At 37.7% G+C, this 18,623-nt stretch overlaps 1 non-coding gene across 1 annotated transcript; it reads left to right on the top strand.

Annotated features, from left to right (window-relative positions):
* The first annotated feature begins 5,131 nt into the window (after nt 1-5,131).
* LOC148568391 (small nucleolar RNA R71) lies at nt 5,132-5,239 on the top strand. Its single transcript, XR_015881779.1, has one exon. It is a non-coding gene; the product is annotated as a small nucleolar RNA R71 (small nucleolar RNA).
* The last annotated feature ends 13,384 nt before the right edge of the window (nt 5,240-18,623 follow it).

Genomic DNA, 18,623 nt, shown 5'->3' with positions numbered 1-18,623 from the left:
ACTCGGAATGGAATTTCTGGAGCTACAAAAGTTCAATTGACGCGCTTCCAATTGAGTTGGAAAGTAGACATCTAGGGCTTTCCAGCAATATATAATAGTCCATACTTTGCTCAAGGATAGACGACGTAAACTGGCGTTCAACTCCAGTTCCATGTTGCAGTCTGGCGTCCAGTGCCAGAAACACGTTACAAGTTGGAGTTCAACGCCAGAAACAGGTTACAGCCTGGCGTTGAACGCCCAAAACAGCCCAGGCACGTGAAAAGCTTTAGTCTCAGCCCCAACACACACCATGTGGGCCCCATAAGTGGATTTCTGCACTATCTGTCATAGTTTACTCATTTTCTGTAAACCTAGGTTGCTAGTTTAGTATTTTTACAACTTTTAGAGATTTATTTTGTATCTCATGACATTTTAGATCTGAAATTTGTACTCTTTGACGGCATGAGTCTCTAAACTCCATTGTTGGGGGTGAGGAGCTCTGCTGTGTCTCAATGAATTAATGCAAGTATTTCTGTTTTCCATTCAAATATGCGTGTTCCTATCTAAGATATCCATTCACGCTTAATTATGGAGAAGGTGATGATTCATGACACTCATCACCTTCCTCAATCCATGAATGTGTGTCTGACAATCACCTCCGTTCTACATCAGATTGAATGAGTATCTCTTAGATTCCTTAATCAGAATCTCCGTGGTATAAGCTAGATTGATGGCGGCATTCATGAGAATCCGGAAAGTCTAAACCTTGTCTGTGGTATTCCGAGTAGGATTCTGGGATTGGATGGCTGTGACAAACTTCAAACTCACGAGTGCTGGGCGTAGTGACAGACGCAAATGGATAGTAAATCCTATTCCAGTACGATTGAGAACCTGCAAATGATTAGCCGTGCGGTGACTGCGCACCTGGACCCTTTTCACTGAAAGGAAGGATGGTAGCCATTGACAACAGTGATCCACCAACACACAGCTTGCCATAGGAGGACGTGCGTGCGTGAACAAGAAGACAGAGGAAAGCAGAATTTCAGAAGACAAAGCATCTCCAAAACTCCAACATATTCTCTATTACTGCATACAAATATAATTTGTGTTCTGCCCTTTTTACTTTTTACAATTCAAACTAAAAATTATTATTGATATTATATCCTGACTAAGAGTTACGAGATAACCATAGGTTGCTTCAAGCCAACAATCTCCGTGGGATCGACCCTTACTCACGTAAGGTATTACTTGGACGACCCAATGCACTTGCTGGTTAGTTATGCGATGTTGTAAGAGAGTAATGTGAACATTGACGTCACAATTTCGTGCACCACTTAGACACTAATGATCATATAGTAAAGACACAAACATAATTAAACATGAAGCATGGAAACCGAAAACAGAAAAATAAATAAACAAGGAGATTAAGGAATGAGTCCACTTAGTGAGGGTGGCGTCTTCCTCTTATTGAAGAACCAATGGTGCTCTTGAGCTCCTCTATGTCTCTTCCTTGTCTTTCTTGCTCCTCCCTCATAGCTCTTTGATCTTCTCTAATTTCATGGAGGATGATGGAGTGCTCTTGATGCTCCACCCTTAGTTGTCCCATGTTGGAACTTAATTCTCCTAGGGAAGTGTTGATTTGTTCCCAATAATTCTGTGGAGGAAAGTGCATCCCCTGAGGCATCTCAGGGATTTCATGGTGAGGAATTTCCTCATGCTCATGTTGAGGTCCATGATCTCTTATTTGCTTCATCCTTTTCTTAGTAATGGGCTTGTCCTCTTCAATGAGGATGTCTCCCTCTATGTCAATTCCAGCCGAATTGCAGAGGTGGCATATGAGGTGAGGAAAGGCTAACCTTGCCCAAGTGGAGGACTTGTCAGCCACCTTGTAGAATTCTTGAGGTATAATCCCATGAACTTCCACCTCTTCTCCAATCATGATACTATGGATCATGATGGCCTGGTCTATAGTAACTTCAGACCGGTTACTAGTAGGAATGATTGAGCGTTGAATGAACTCTAGCCATCCCCTAGCCACTGGTTTGAGATCATGCCTTCTTAATTGAACCGGCTTGCCTCTTGAGTCAATTTTCCATTGAGCTCCTTCCTCACATATGTCTATGAGGACTTGGTCCAACCTTTGATCAAAGTTGACCCTTCTTGTGTAGGGGCGTGCGTTCTCTTCCATCATTGGCAAGTTGAACGCCAGCCTTACATTTTCAGCACTAAAATCTAAGTATTTCCCCCGAACCATGGTAAGCCAATGCTTTGGATTCGGGTTCACACTTTGATCATGGTTCCTAATGATCCATGCGTTTGCATAGAACTCTTGAACCATTAGGATCCCGACTTGTTGAATGGGGTTGGTGAGAACTTCCCAGCCTCTTCTTTGGATTTCAAGTCGGATCTCTGGATACTCATTCTTCTTGAGCTTGAAAGGAACCTCAGGGATCACTTTCTTCTTGGCCACAACTTCATAGAAGTGGTCTTGATGGACCTTTGAGATGAATCTCTCCATCTCTCATGGCTCAGAGGTGGAAGCAATTGCCTTCCCTTTCCTCTTTCTAGAGGTTTCTCTGGCCTTATGTGCCATAAATGGTTATGAAAAAACAAAAAGCAATGCTTTTTACCACACCAAACTTAAAATATTTTCTCATCTCCGAGCAAAAAAAGAAAGAAAAATAGTAGAAGAAGAAGAAAATAGAGGAGATGGAGGGTGAGGTATTTTCGGCCAAGGGTGAATTTAGGATTGTGTTATGTGAAAAAGAAGAAGGAATGAGGGGTTTATATAGAAGTGGGGGGAGGGTAAAGTTTCTGCCGTTAGGGTTGGGTTTAGGAGGGAAAATAGTTTGAATTTGAAGGTAGGTGGGGTTTATGGAGAAGAGAAGATAGAAGTGATTGGTGAGGGGTATTTGGGGAAGAGAGTTATGAAAGGGTATGAAGAGGAGAGAATAAGGTTAGGTGGGGATCCTGTGGGTCCACAGATCCTGAGGGGATCCTGTGGGGTTCACAGATCAAGTGAGGTCAAGGACTTAACATCCCTGCTCCAATTAGGCATGTAAAACGCCCTTGCTGTGCAATCCTGGCGTTTAACGCCAGACTGCTGCCTATTTCTGGCGTTAAATGCCACTTCCATGCTTTGTTCTGGCGTTTAACGCCAGGTAGATGCTTGTTTCTGGCGTTAAACATTAGCTTGGTGCCTGTTTCTGGCGTTAAACGCCAGACAGATGCTTGTTTCTGGCGTTTAAATGCCTGACTGTTCTCCTCCAGGGTGTGCTATTTTTCATTCTATTTTTCATTCTGTTTTTTTTTTAGTAGTTTTTGTGACTTCACATGATCATCAACCTAAAGAACACATAAAATAACAATGGAAAATAAATAAATATAATTAGATAACATTGGGTTGCCTCCCAACAAGCGTTTCTTTAATGTCAATAGCTTGACAGTGAGCTCTCATGGAGCCTCACAGATGTTCAGAGCATTGTTGGAACCTCTCAACACCAAACTTAGAGTTTGAATGTGGGGGTTCAATACCAAACTTAGAGTTTGGTTGTGGCCTCCCAACACCAAACTTAGAGTTTGACTTTGAGGCTTTGGTTGACTCTGCAGTGAGAGAAGCTTTTCATGCTTCCTCTCCATGGTTATAGAAGGAGATCCTTGAGTTTTAAACACAAGGTTGTCCTCATTCAGTTGAAGGATCAATTCTCCTCTGTCCACATCAATCACAGCTCTTGCTGTGGCTAGGAAGGTCTTCCAAGGATGATGGATTCATCCTCATCCTTCCCAGTGTCTAGGATTATGAAATCAGCAGGGATGTAAATGCCTTTAACCTTTACTAGCACGTCCTCTACTTGTCCATAAGCCTGTTTTCTTGAGTTGTCTGCCATCTCTAATGAGATTCTAGCAGCTTACACTTCAAAGATTCCCAGTTTCTCCATTACAGAGAGTGGCATGAGGTTTATCCCTGACCCAAGGTCACATAGAGCCTTCTCAAAGGTCATGGTGCCTATGGTACAAGGTATTAAGAACTTTCCAGGATCCTGTTTCTTCTGAGGCAATGTCAGTTGATCCAGATCACTCAGTTCATTGATGAGCAAGGGAGGTTCATCTTCCCAAGTCTCATTACCAAATAATTTGGCATTCAGCTTCATGATTGCACCAAGGTACTTGGCAACTTACTCTTCAGTGACATCTTCATTCTCTTCAGAAGAAGAATACTCATCAGAGCTCATGAATGGCATAAGAAGGTTCAAAGGAATCTCTATGGTCTTTAGATGAGCCTCAGATTCCTTTGGTTCCTCAGAGGGAAACTCCTTGTTGATCACTGGACGTCCTAGGAGGTCTTCTTCACTGGGATTCACGTATTCTCCCTCCCTTGTAGGTTCGGCCATGATGGTTCAATCAATGGCCTTGCACTCTCTTTTTGGATTCTCTTCTGTATTGCTTGGGAGAGTACTAGGAGGAGTTTTAGTGACTCTTTTACTCAGCTGGCCCACTTGTGCCTCCAAATTCCTAATGGAGGACCGTGTTTCATTCATGAAACTTACAGTGGCCTTAGATAGATCAGAGACTATATTTGCTAAGTTAGATGGATTCTGCTCAGGCCTCTCTGTCTGTTGCTAAGTGGATGATGGAAAAGGCTTGCTATTACTAAACCTGTTTCTTCCACCATTATTAAAGCCTTGTTGAGGCTTTTGTTGATCCTTCCATGAGAAATTTGGATGATTTCTCCATGAGGGATTATAGGTGTTTCCATAGGATTCACCCATGTAATTAACCTCTGCTATTGCAGGGTTCTCAGGATCATAAGCTTCTTCTTTAGAAGATGCCTCTTTAGTACTGTTGGATGATTCCTTCAATCCATTCATACTCTGAGAGATCATATTGACTTGCTGAGTCAATATTTTGTTCTGAGCCAATATGGCATTCAGAGTATCAATTTCAAGAACTCCTTCCTTATAGACATCCCATTACTCACAGGATTCCTTTCAGAAGTGTACATGAACTGGTTATTTGCAACCATGTCAATGAGTTCTTGAGCTTCTGCAGGCGTTTTCTTTAGGTGAATGGATTCACCTGCAGAATGGTCCAGTGACATCTTTGATAGCTCAGACCGACCATCATAGAATATATCCAGGATGGTCCATTCTGAAAGCATGTCAGAAGGACACTTTTTGGTCAGTTCCTTGTATCTCTCCCAAGCTTCATAGAGGGATTCACCTTCTTTCTGTTTGAAGGTTTGAACATCCACTCTAAGCTTACTAAGCTTTTGAGGAGGAAAGAACTTGGCTAAGAAAGCCGTGACCAGCTTATCCCAAGAGTTCATGCTATCCTTAGGTTGAGAGTCCAACCATATTCTAGCTCTGTCTCTTACAGCAAATGGGAAAAGCATAAGCCTGTAGACCTCGGGATCAACCCCATTGGTCTTAACAATATCACAGATCTGCAAGAATTCAGTTAAGAACTGAAAAGGATCTTTAGATGGAAGTCCATGAAACTTACAGTTCTGTTGCATCAGAGAAACTAATTGAGGTTTAAGCTCAAAGTTGTTTGCTCCAATGCCAGGAATTGAGATGCTTCTTCCATGTAAATTGGAATTTGGTGCAGTAAAGTCACTAAGCATCTTCCTTGCATTGTTATTATTTTCGGCCATGTTTTCTTCTTTTTTGAAAATTTCTGTCAGATTTTTTTCAGAGAGTTGGGCTTTAGCTTCCCTTAGCTTCCTCTTCAGAGTCCTTTCAGGTTCAGGATCAACTTCAACAAGAATTTTCTTATCCTTGTTCCTACTCATATGAAAAAGAAGAAAATAACAAAGAAAATATGGAATCCTCTATGTCACTGTATAGGGATTCCTTATGCAAGTATAAGAAGAGAAGAATACAAGAATGAGAAGAGAAAAACTCGAACACAGAGAAGAAGATGGGGTTCGAATTTTGGGTGGAAGAGAAGTGTTAGTAGATGAATAAATAAATAATTAGAAGGAGATGAGGGATGAGAGTTCGAAAATAATTGAAAAGAAAAGAAAAATAGTTTTGGTTTTAATTTAAAATTAAAATTGAAATTCAAAAATAAAAAAGAAAAATAAAATTCAATCAAGTTAAAATTTAAACCAAATAGTTAATTAAAAAGGAATTTTGAAAAAGAGGGAAGAGATTTTCGAAAATTAGAAAGAGAGAGTTAGTTAGGTAGTTTTGAAAAAGATAAGATTGAAATAGTCAACTTTTAAAATCAAACAAAAAGTCAAGTAGTTAATTGAAAAAGATTTGAGAATCGTTTTTGAAAAAGATAAGAAGTTAGAAAAGATTTTGAAATTGATTTTGAAAAAGATATGATTGAGAGATATGATTAGAAATCATTGAAAAGGATTTGAAAAGGAAATTAAAAAGATTTAATTTTGAAAATTAAAGTTGATTACTTGACTAACAAGAAACTAAAAAGATATGATTTTAAAATTTAAAGATTCAACTTTTCTTACAAGGCAAGTAACAAACTTAACATTTTTGAATCAATCATATTAATTGTTAGTATTAATTTCGAAAATATGAAATAGAAATAAGAAAAATATTTTTGAAAATCAATTTGAAATTTTGGAAAATCATAAAAGAAAAATGAAAAGGATTTGATTTTTGAAAAAGATTTGAAAAAGATAGAAATTTTAAATTGAAAATTTGATTTGACTCATAAGAAACAACTAATGTTGAAAATTTTTTTCAAAAAGTCAACTCAAATTTTCAAAAATTTATGAGTAAAAAAGGGAAAGATATTTTTTTGATTTTTTGAATTTTAGCAAGGAAAGAGAAAAAAGGAAAAGATATATTTTTGATGTTTTTCTCTATTTTTTTTTCATTAAACAGCAAGAATGAAACAAAACATGAAGAATTAAGATCAAAACCAAAAAGGCATGCAAAAACACTATGAATGTCAAGATGAACACCAAGAACACTTTGAATGTCAAGATGAACACCAAGAACTTATTTTTGAAAAATTTTCAAGAAAAGAAAACATGCAAGACACCAAACTTAAAAGTTTTTATTCTGTAGACATTAATAATTCAAGAATGCATATGAAAAATAAGGAAAGACACAAAACAAGAAAATATGAAGACCCCCAAGAAGATTGGCTAAGAACAACTTGAAGATCATGAAGAATGCAATGAATGAAATTTTCGAAAATAATTTTTTTTTTAGAAAATCAAAAAGATGCAATTGACACCAAACTTAAAACTTGACTCTAGACTCAAACAAGAAACACAAAAATATTTTTTATTTTATGATTTTGTTAGATTTTTTTGTTTTTTCGAAAATTATTTTGGGAAAAACGAAAAAGAAGAAATATTTTTTTTTGTATTTTTCGAAAATAAGAAATAAAAGCTTAAAATTAAAATAAAATTACCTAATCTGAGCAACAAGATGAACCGTCAGTTGTCCAAACTCGAACAATCCCCGGCAACTGCGCCAAAAACTTGGTGCACGAAATTGTGATCATCAATGGCGCCAACAACTTGGTATGCACAATTGTAATCTCAACTCTTTATCACAACTTCGCACAACTAACTAGCAAGTGCACTGGGTCGTCCAAGTAATAAACCTTACATGAGTAAGGGTCGATCCCACGGAGATTGTCGGCCTGAAGCAAGCTATAGTCACCTTGTAAATCTCAGTCAGGCGGACTCAAATGGGTATGGTGAATTGATAATAAAAACATAAATAAAATATAAACTGGGATAGAGATACTTATGTAATTTATTGGTGAGAATTTTAGATAAGCGTATAGAGATGCTTTCGTTCCTCCTGAACCTCTGCTTTCCTGCTGTCTTCATCCAATCATTCCTACTCCTTTCCATGGCAATCTTTATGTAGGGCATCACCGTTGTCATTGGCTACATCCCATCCTCTCTGTGAAAATGGTCCAATGCGCTGTCACTGCATGGCTAATCATCTGTCGGTTCTCGATCATACTGGAATAGGATTTACTATCCTTTTGCGTCTGTCACTACGCCCAGCACTCGCGAGTTTGAAGCTCGTCACAGCCATCCCTTCCCAGATCCTACTCGGAATACCACAGACAAGGTTTAGACTTTTTGAATCTCAAGAATGGCCGTCCATGGGTTCTAACTTATACCACGAAGATTCTAATATCTCGGACTCGGTCCTCTGTATTAGATATCTAAGAGATACTCATCCTAGCTTGTTTGCATGTAGAACGAAAGTGTTTGTTAGGCACGCATTCATAGGTGAGAATGATGATGAGCGTCACATAATCATCACATTCATCATGTTCTTGGGTGCGAAATGATATCTTAGAGAAGGAATAAGCTTGAATTGAATAGAAAAACAGTAGTACTTTGTATTAATTCATGAGGAACAGCAGAGCTCCACACCTTAATCTATGGAGTGTAGAAACTCTACCGTTGAAAATACATAAGTGATAAGGTCCAGGCATGGCCGAATGGACAGCCCCCAAAACGTGATCAAAGGATCAAAAGATAATCCAAAGATCTGATCCGAAGATGTAAATACAACAGTAAAAAGTCCTATTTATACTAAACTAGTTACAAGGGTTTATAGAAATGAGTAAATGATGCAGAAATCCACTTCTCAGGCTCACTTGGTGTGTGCTTGGGCTGAGCATTGAGCTTTACACGTGTAGAGGCTTCTCTTGGAGTTGAACGCCAGTTTGTAACCTGTTTCTGGCGTTTAACTCTACTTTGCAACCTGTTTCTGGCGTTTAACTCCAGAATGCAGCATGGAACTGGCGTTGAACGCCAGTTTGCGTCATCTAAACTCGGGCAAAGTATGGACTATTATATATTGCTAGAAAGTCCTGGATGTCTACTTTCCAACGCAATTGAGAACGCGCCATTTGGAGTTTTGTAGCGCCAGAAAATCCACTTTGAGTGCAGGGAGGTCAGAATCCAACAGCATCTGCAGTCTTTCTTCAACCTCTGAATCTAATTTTTGCTCAAGTCCCTCAATTTCAGCCAGAAAATACCTGAAATCACAGAAAAACACACAAACTCATAGTAAAGTCCAGAAATGTGAATTTTAATTAAAAACTAATAAAAATATACTAAAAACTAATTAAATTATACTGAAAACTGTGTAAAAACAATGCCAAAAAGCGTATAAATTATCCGCTCATCACTTTCTCAATCACAACATTTCATTTAGGGTATATATAATAAGCTTAGTCAAAATAATGAAATTTTCAAGAAATTTATCTATAGGACACCCCAATTGATTTGAGTAAAAAATTTTTTTATAACTTGCTTGAACTATATATTGTGGATCATATTTTTGAGCTAAGAACACATAAGCATGTGAGTTTTGAGCCTAATTGTGTGGTTACATCATATAACCACTTATTTTCAATCTTGTGTGTATTATTCTCTTTCTATGATTGTAATCTTTGATTTGTTTGATTCTTTATGTCTATTATTTTGTGTATGAATGCACTTATATGATTGAGGCCATTGTTTCAATTAGCTCACTTACACAAATATCCTTACCTTTTATCTTCCATTGTTAGCCAACTTTGAGCCTATGCTAAACCTATTTGTTCTTAATTTTAGCACATTACAAGCCTTAAAGCGAAAAACAATAAATATTCTTAATTTGGATCTTTGATTAGCGTAGGCTAGTGAGAGTGTTTATCATTTAAGTGTGAGAAATTTGGGAACATTGGTTGGGATAAAAGAGTATTTTTGTATTTTTATTGAAAATATTGGGAATTGGGTACATACTCATGCATTGAATGTTAAACCATATGCATTGATGCTCTTGTATATATTTTAGTTTGAAAAAAATGATAAAGAAAAAGAAAAAAAATATATATATATAGAAAAAGAAAAAGAAAAGCGATAAAAAAGGGACAAAATACCCCAAAGTGAAGTTCAATAATAATCAATGCATATGGATTGTGGTAAAAAAGAGAATGCATGAATGTGTGAAAAAATGAGAATTATGGGTAGTTAGGTTTGTTTAGAATTGTATAGGTTGTTATATAGGTTAGGTGGGAAGTTTAAGTTAATCAAAGATTCAAATTTCTAGTCCACTTGACCAAATACAATCTCACCTTGACCCTAGCCCCATTACAACCTTTGGATAAGTCCTCATGATATATGTATGCATGCATGAAATAATTGTTGATTGTTAAATGAAAAACAAATGTTAGAAAGCATGATTAGGGGAGAATTGAGTAAATCAACCGTATACACTTGAGCGACTAGAGAGGATATACATCCGGTGAGGGTTTGATTGCTCAATTATATGTTCACCCATGATCATCTCTTTTCTTGCAAGCTTGTAAAATCTTTTTCATAACTCAATTCAATTGTGGATTTGACTTGGTTAGTACTCCCTTAGCTCTCATGTTCATACATGCTTTCTTGGAAATTGATTTATTTTGACCAAGTAATAGATTCATTTAGATAGATTCATTTAGATAGATTGTATTTAGATAGTTTGATTCAATAAATGTTAATACCCTTTGCTTCTTTCTTGAGTTTAGCATGAGGACATGCTTAGTTTAAATGTGGGAAGGTTTGATAAACCCCAATTTTGTGGTTTATCTTGTGCTTAATTTAAGGGATTTTTTCAACATTTCTCACATTTTTACAATGAAATAGCATGGTTTTCTAAATCTCTCCTAATTTTTGCTTAAGATTCAAAACATGCTTTTTAGGCCGTTAATTAGTCAATTTTAATTCACCTTTGATTCCACTCGATGCCTTGATATGTTTGTTAGTGAATTCAGGATTGAAAGGGCAAGGAATGGATCAAAGAGGTGAACAGAAAAGCATGCAAGATGGAGAATTCGTGGAAAAACAAGGATTTGGAGTGCTAAGAGCGACGCACACATGTGACAGATGCGCACGCATGAGGAGGAGGTCGTCCAGGCGACGCGTACGCTTGACATGACGCGTACGCGTGATAAGAAAAAGCCAGACAATGCGTACGCGTGACCCATGCGTACGCATCACAATCAGCACGTGAGCTCATTAAAGTGAATACACTGGGGGTAATTTCTGAGCTACCCAGGCCCAAATCCAGCTCATTTCTGAGGCTATTTCATGCAGAATTCAAGAGGGATCAAAGGGGAGCAATTAGCTAGGTTTGGAAGCATGCCATAAGTTAGTTCTAGAGAGAGAAGCTCCGTCTTCTCTCTAGAAATTAGGGTTTTTAGTTTATTTTCATCTTATATTTAGGTTTTAATTCTTGTTTTCATCTTGTTTTCTTTACAAATTCTTGTTCTTATATCTTTATTCTTCTTAGTTTTCTTGTTAATTTCCCCTTTGAGCCTCTTTTATATTTATGAACACTCTTGTTAATTTTCCTTTTCATTTAATGCAATTTATGTTTTATGTTCCTTTCTTACTTATTTGAGTTGCTATTGTTAATTTCTTGCATTGGGTAGTTGTAGAATTTATATTTCTTGCAATTTTACCATGCTTTCCTTTTATGCCTTCCAAGTGTTTTAGAGTAGTTTTTTAGCATTCTTGGCTTGGAAAGAGAAATTGGACAATCTTGGGTTATTTAATACCCAATTTAGATTGGTGATCTAGAGTTGTTAGTTAATATTGTTTCCATTGACTCTAATCTCTTGCTAATTCAATTAGTAAGTTGATTAGGACTTTTGGATTGAGATTAACTAGTCTTATTTGACTTCCTCTCATGTGAAGATAACATTATACCTTCTTCCATTGTTGGAGATGACTAAATAGGATTAGCTCTTGTCCATTATTATATTATGATTAATGACTAGGATAGAAAGCCTATATTCTCATTCCTTGCCTTGAATGTCTCTCTTTATTACTTGCTCTACTTTCCAACGCAATTGAGAGCGTGCCATTTCGAGTTCTGTAGCTCCAGAAAATCCACTTTGAGTGCAGGGAGGTCAGAATCCAACAACATCTGCAGTCCTTCTTCAACCTCTGAATCTGATTTTTGCTCAAGTCCCTCAATTTCAGCCAGAAAATACCTGAAATCAAAGAAAAACACACAAACTCATAGTAAAGTCCAGAAATATTAATTTTAATTAAAAACTAATAAAAATATACCAAAAACTAATTAAATTATACTGAAAACTGTGTAAAAACAATGCCAAAAAGCGTATAAATTATCCACTCATCACAACACCAAACTTAAATTGTAGCTTGTCCCCAAGCAACTGAAAATCAAATAGGATAAAAAGAAGAGAATATACCATAAATTCCAAAATATCAATGAAACTTAGCTCCAATCAGATGAGCGGGACTTGTAGCTTTTTGCCTCTTGAATAGTTTTGGCATCTCACTTTATCCATTGAAGTTCAGAATGATTGGCATCTATAGGAACTTAGAATTCAGATAGTGTTATTGATTCTCCTAGTTCAGTATGTTGATTCTTGAACACAGCTACTTTATGAGTCTTGGCCATGGCCCTAAGCACTTTGTTTTCTAGTATTACCACCGGATACATAAATGCCACAGACACATAATTGGGTGAACCTTTTTAGATTGTGACTCAGCTTTGCTAAAGTCCCCAATTAGAGGTGTCCAGGGTTCTTAAGCACACTCTTTATTTGCTTTGGACCTTGACTTTAACCGCTCAGTCTCAAGTTTTCACTTGACACTTTCACGCCACAAGCACATGGTTAGGGACAGCTTGGTTTAGCCGCTTATGCTAGGATTTTATTCCTTTAGACCCTCCTATCCACTGATGCTCAAAGTTTTGGATCCTTTTTATTACCCTTGCCTTTTGGTTTTAAGGGCTATTGGCTTTTTTCTCTTGCCTTTTGGTTTTAAGAGCTTTTGGCTTTTTCTGCTTGCTTTTTCTTTTTCTTTCCCCTTTTTTTTCGCATTTTTCTTTTTTTCTTTTTTTTTTCCGCAAGCTTTTGTATTCATTGCTTTTTCTTGCTTCAAGAATCATTTTTATGATTTTTCAGATTATCAAATAACATGTCTCCTTTTTCCTTATTCTTCAAGAGCCAACATATTTAACATTCATAAACATCAACTTCAAAAAGACATATGCACTGCTCAAGCATTCATTAAGAAAACAAAAAGTATTGTCACCACATCAAAATAATTAAACTAGTTTCAAGGATGAATTCGAAACCATGTACTTCTTGTTCTTTTGTTTTTAGAACAGTTTTCATTTAAGAGAGGTGATGGATTCATATTCATAACTTTAAGGCATAGACACTTAGTGATGAGCGTATATTTTATACGCTTTTTGGGGTTAATTTCATATAGTTTTTAGTATGTTTTAGTTAGTTTTTAGTTTATTTTCATTAGTTTCTAGGCAAAATTCATATTTTTGGACTTTACTATGAGTTTGTGTGTTTTTCTATAATTTCAGGTATTTTCTGGCTGAAATTGAGGGAGCTGAGCAAAAATCTGATTCAGGCTGAAAAAGGACTGCTGATGTTGTTGGATCCTGACCTCTCTGCACTCGGAATGAGATTTCTGGAGCTACAGAAGTCCAATTGACGCGCTTCTAATTGCGTTGGAAAGTAGACATCCCGGGCTTTCCAGCAATATATAATAGTCCATACTTTTCTCAAGGATAGATGACATAAACTGGTGTTCAACGCCAGTTCCATGTTGTAGTCTGGCGTCCAGTGCCAGAAACACGTTACAAGTTAGAGTTCAACGCCAGAAACAGGTTACAGCCTGGCGTTGAATGCCCAAAACAACCCAGGCACGTGAGAAGCTTTAGTCTCATCCCCAGCACACACCAAGTGGGCCCCAGAAGTGGATTTCTTCACTATCTATCATAGTTTACTCATTTTCTGTAAACCTAGGTTACTAGTTTAGTATTTAAATAACTTTTAGAGATTTATTTTGTATCTCATGACATTTTAGATCTGAACTTTGTACTCTTTGACGGCATGAGTCTCTAAACTCCATTGTTGGGGGTGAGGAGCTCTGCTGTGTCTCGATGAATTAATGCAAGTATTTCTATTTTCCATTCAATCATGCGCGTTCCTATCTAAGATATCCATTCACGCTTAATTATGGAGAAGGTGATGATTCGTGACACTCATCACCTTCCTCAATCCATGAACGTGTGTCTGACAATCACCTCTGTTCTGCATCAGATTGAATGAGTATCTCTTAGATTCCTTAATCAGAATCTCCGTGGTATAAGCTAGATTGATGGCGGCAATCATCAGAATCCGGAAAGTCTAAACCTTGTCTGTGGTATTTCGAGTAGGATTCTGGGATTGGATGGCTGTGACGAACTTCAAACTTGCGAGTGCTGGGCGTAGCGACAGACCCAAAAGGATAGTAAATCCTATTCCAGTACGATTGAGAACCTGCAGATGATTAGCCATGCGGTGACAGTGCACCTGGACCCTTTTCACTAAAAGGAAGGATGGTAGCCATTGACAACGGTGATCCACCAACACACAGCTTGCCATAGGAGGACGTGCGTGCATGAACAAGAAGACAGAGGAAAGCAGAATTTCAGAAGACAAAGCATCTTCAAAACTCCAACATATTCTCCATTACTGCATACAAGTATAATTTGTGTTCTGCCCTTTTTACTTTTTACAATTCAAACTAAAAATTATTATTGATATTATATCCTGACTAAGAGTTACGAGATAACCATAGGTTGCTTCAAGCCAACAATCTCCGTGGGATCGACCCTTACTCACGTAAGGTATTACTTGGACGACCCAGTGCACTTGCTGGTTAGTTGTGCGAAGTTATAAGAGAGTAATGTGAACATTGACATCACAATTTCGTGCACCAAGTTTTTGGCGCCGTTGCCGGGGATTGTTTGAGTTTGAACAACTGACGGTGAATCTTGTTGCTTAGATTAGGAAATTTTTGTCTTTTGGGTCAGAGTCTTTTATTTTCTTTTCAAAATCTTCTTTTTCAAAAATAATTTTTCTATTAAATCTTGTGCCAAACTTTAAGTTTGGTGTTTTCTTGTTGATTTTCCTTTGTTTTTCAAAAATTTTAGTTTGGTTTTCTAAAAATTTTAAGTTTAGTGTTCCTTCTTCATGTTCTTGTTGTTCTTGTGAGTCTTCAAGGCGTTCTTGAGTTTTCCCTGTCTTGATCTTAAAATTTTTAAGTTTGGTGCTCCTTGGTGTTTTCCCTCCAAAATTTTCGAAAACAAGGAGCATTAGATCTAAAAATTTTAGATCTTGTGTTATTTTATTATTTTTCTCTTTCCTTATTAAATTCAAAAATATCTTCTCCCTCTATTTTAAAGTAATTTTTCGAAAATCAATTTTAAAATTCATATTTTTTCTATTTCAAAATTTAAAACCCTTTTCGAAAAAAAAAATCATATCTTTTTCAAAACTTCCTAACCACTTTCTCTCTCCTCATTTTTTCGAAAATCTTCACCCATTTTTATTTATTTTTTTTAATTTATTTTATTTTTGAAATAAATAAATAATTAAATAAATAAAAATATTTCTTCTCTATTTTACATCATCTCCCTTTCTCCATCATGGATTTAAGTGGAAATGAACAGTCCAGAAGGACTCTGGGATCATATGCTAACCCCTCTACTACTTCATATGGGAGTAGTATCTGCATACCCTCCATTGGAGTCAGTAGCTTTAAGTTGAATTCTCAGCTCATTATCATGGTGTAGCAAAGCTGCCAGTATTCCGGTCTTCCACAGGAAGAACCTACAGAGTTTCTGGCACAGTTTTTACAAATTGCTGACACAGTACATGATAAGGAACTAGATCAGGATGTCTACAGATTATTACTGTTTCCATTTGCTGTAAAAGACCAAGCCAAGAGGTGGTTAAATAACCAACCTAAGGCTAGCATAAAGATATGGAAACAGCTGACAGAGAAATTCCTGAATCAATACTTTCCTCCAAAACGGATGACACAGCTAAGGCTGGACATCCAAGGCTTTAAACAAGGAGATAATAAATATCTTTATGATGCTTGGGAGAGATACAAAGAGATGCTAAGAAAATGCCCCTCTGAAATGTTTTCAGAGTGGGTTCAGTTAGACATTTTCTATTATGGGCTTGCAGAAAGAGCTCAGATGTCTCTAGATTACTCAGCTGGTGGATCTATCCACATGAGAAAGACAATTGAAGAAGCTCAAGAGCTCATTGATACAGTTGCCAGAAATCAGCATCTGTACCTAAGCAGCGAATCTTCCATGAAAGAAGAGGCTAAAACAGTGACTACTGAACCCAGTCCTGCTGAACAAGCTACTGAATTCAATCAGCAATTGAACTTTCTAACACAATAGTTAGCCGAATTCAAAGATAGACTACAAGAGACAAGGATGGCTAATATAAATATGGAAGAACAATTGAAGCAAACAAAGCAGCAGCTGTCAAAACAAATAACAGAAGAATGCCAAGCAGTTCAATTAAGAAGTATGAAAACATTAAATAGCCTACCTCAAGGCAGCAGGAAGCCAAGAAATGAGCAAACCACCCAAAATTCATCTGAGGACAGTAAGAGCCCAGGGAAAGATAATTCTGGCGTTAAAACGCCAGAAATTGGGTGGAAGGCTGGCGCTGAACGCCCAAACTATGCTCAGGACTGGCGTTCAACGCCAGAAATAAGCAAGGAACTGGCGTTGAATGCCCAAAAGAAGCACAGTTCTGGCGTTCAGACGCCAGGAACAGATGAGGAGTTAGCGTCTAACGCCACTCTAGCTTCTAACTCTGGTACTCAATTGCCAGAGAGGGATCAGACACACACAAGTGGTGATGACAACCCATTTAAAATGGCTTCTTCAACCACTTCTGTAGGAAATAAACCTATAGCAACCAAGGTTGAGGAATATAAAGCCAAGATACCTTATCCTCAAAAACTCCGCCAAGAGGAGCAGGATAAGCAATTTACTCGCTTTGCAGATTATCTCAGGACTCTTGAAATAAAGATTCTGTTTGCAGAAGCACTTGAGCAAATACCTTCTTACGCCAAGTTCATGAAAGAGATCTTGAGTCATAAGAAGGATTAGAGAGAAACTGAAAGAGTTCTCCTCACTGAAGAATGCAGTGTAGTCATTCTGAAAAGCTTTTCTGAAAAGCTTAAAGATCCCGGAAGCTTTCTGATACCATGCACATTAGAGGGAAATTGCACCAGGACAGCTTTATGCGATCTTGGGGCAACCATCAACCTAATACCTGCATCCACTATTAGAAAGCTTGGTTTAACTAAAGAAGTTAAACCAACTCGGATATGTCTCCAACTTGCTGATGGCTCCATTAAATACCCATCAGGCGTGATTGAGGACATGATTGTCAGGGTTGGGCCATTCGCCTTTCCCACTGACTTTGTAGTGCTGGAGATGGAGGAGCACAAGAGTGCTACTCTCATTCTAGGAAGACCTTTCCTAGCAACTGGACGAACTCTCATTGATGTCCAACAGGGGAAAATAACCCTGAGAGTCAATGAGGATGAGTTTAAGTTGAATGCTGTCAATGCCATGCAGCATCCAGACACACCAAAAGACTGCATGAAAGTTGATCTTATTGACTCTTTGGTAGAAGAGATCAACATGGCTGAGAGTCTCGAATCAGAGCTGGAGAACATCTTTAAAGATGTTCCACCTGATCTAGAGGATTCAGAGGAATTGAAAGAGTCTCTGAAAATTCCTCAGGAAGAGGAAAAACCTCCTAAACCCGAGCTTAAACCATTACCACCATCCCTGAAATATGCATTTCTGGGAGAAGGTGATATTTTTCCAGTGATCATAAGCTCCGCTTTAAATCCACAGGAAGAGGAAGCACTAATTCAAGTGCTAAGGACACACAAGATAGCTCTTGGGTGGTCCATAAGTGACCTTAAGGGTATAAGCCCAGCTAGATGCATGCACAAGATCTTATTGGAGGACAATGCTAAGCCAGTGGTTCAACCACAGAGGCGGCTAAATCCTGCAATGAAGGAAGTGGTGCAGAAAGAGGTCACCAAATTACTAGAGGCTGGGATTATTTATCCTATTTCTGATAGCCCCTGGGTGAGTCCTGTTCAAGTTGTCCCTAAAAAGGGAGGCATGACAGTGGTTCATAATGAAAAAAATGAACTGGTTCCTACAAGAACAGTTACAGGGTGGCGCATGTGTATTGATTACAGAAGGCTCAATACAGCCACCAGAAAGGATCATTTTTCTTTACCATTCATAGACCAGATGCTAGAAAGACTAGCAGGTCATAATTATTACTGCTTTTTGGATGGCTATTCAGGCTACAACCAAATTGCAGTAGATCTCCAGGATCAAGAGAAAACAGCATTCACATGTCCATCTAGAGTATTTGCTTACAGAAGGATGCCTTTTGGGCTGTGTAATGCGCTTGCAACCTTTCAGAGATGCATGCTCTCTATTTTCTCTGATATGGTGGAAAAATTTTTGAAAGTCTTCATGGATGACTTCTCAGTATATGGAGACTCATTCAGCTCCTGTCTTGATCACCTGACACTGGTTTTGAAAAGATGCCAACAGACCAGCCTGGTTTTAAACTGGGAAAAACGTCACTTTATGGTGACTGAAGGGATTGTCCTTAGGCATAAAATTTCAAACAAGGGAATAGAGGTGGATTAGGCTAAAATAGAGGTAATTGAAAAATTACCACCACCTTCCAATGTTAAAGCAATCAGAAGCTTTCTGGGGCATGCAGGATTCTACAAGAGGTTTATAAAGGATTTTTCAAAAATTGCA

This window comes from Arachis ipaensis, chromosome B4 (assembly GCF_059453495.1).
Source record: "Arachis ipaensis isolate K30076 ecotype BB chromosome B4, ASM5945349v1, whole genome shotgun sequence".
In the NCBI taxonomy this organism is placed as follows: Eukaryota; Viridiplantae; Streptophyta; class Magnoliopsida; order Fabales; family Fabaceae; genus Arachis; species Arachis ipaensis.
This window is presented reverse-complemented; position numbering and strand designations above follow the sequence as displayed.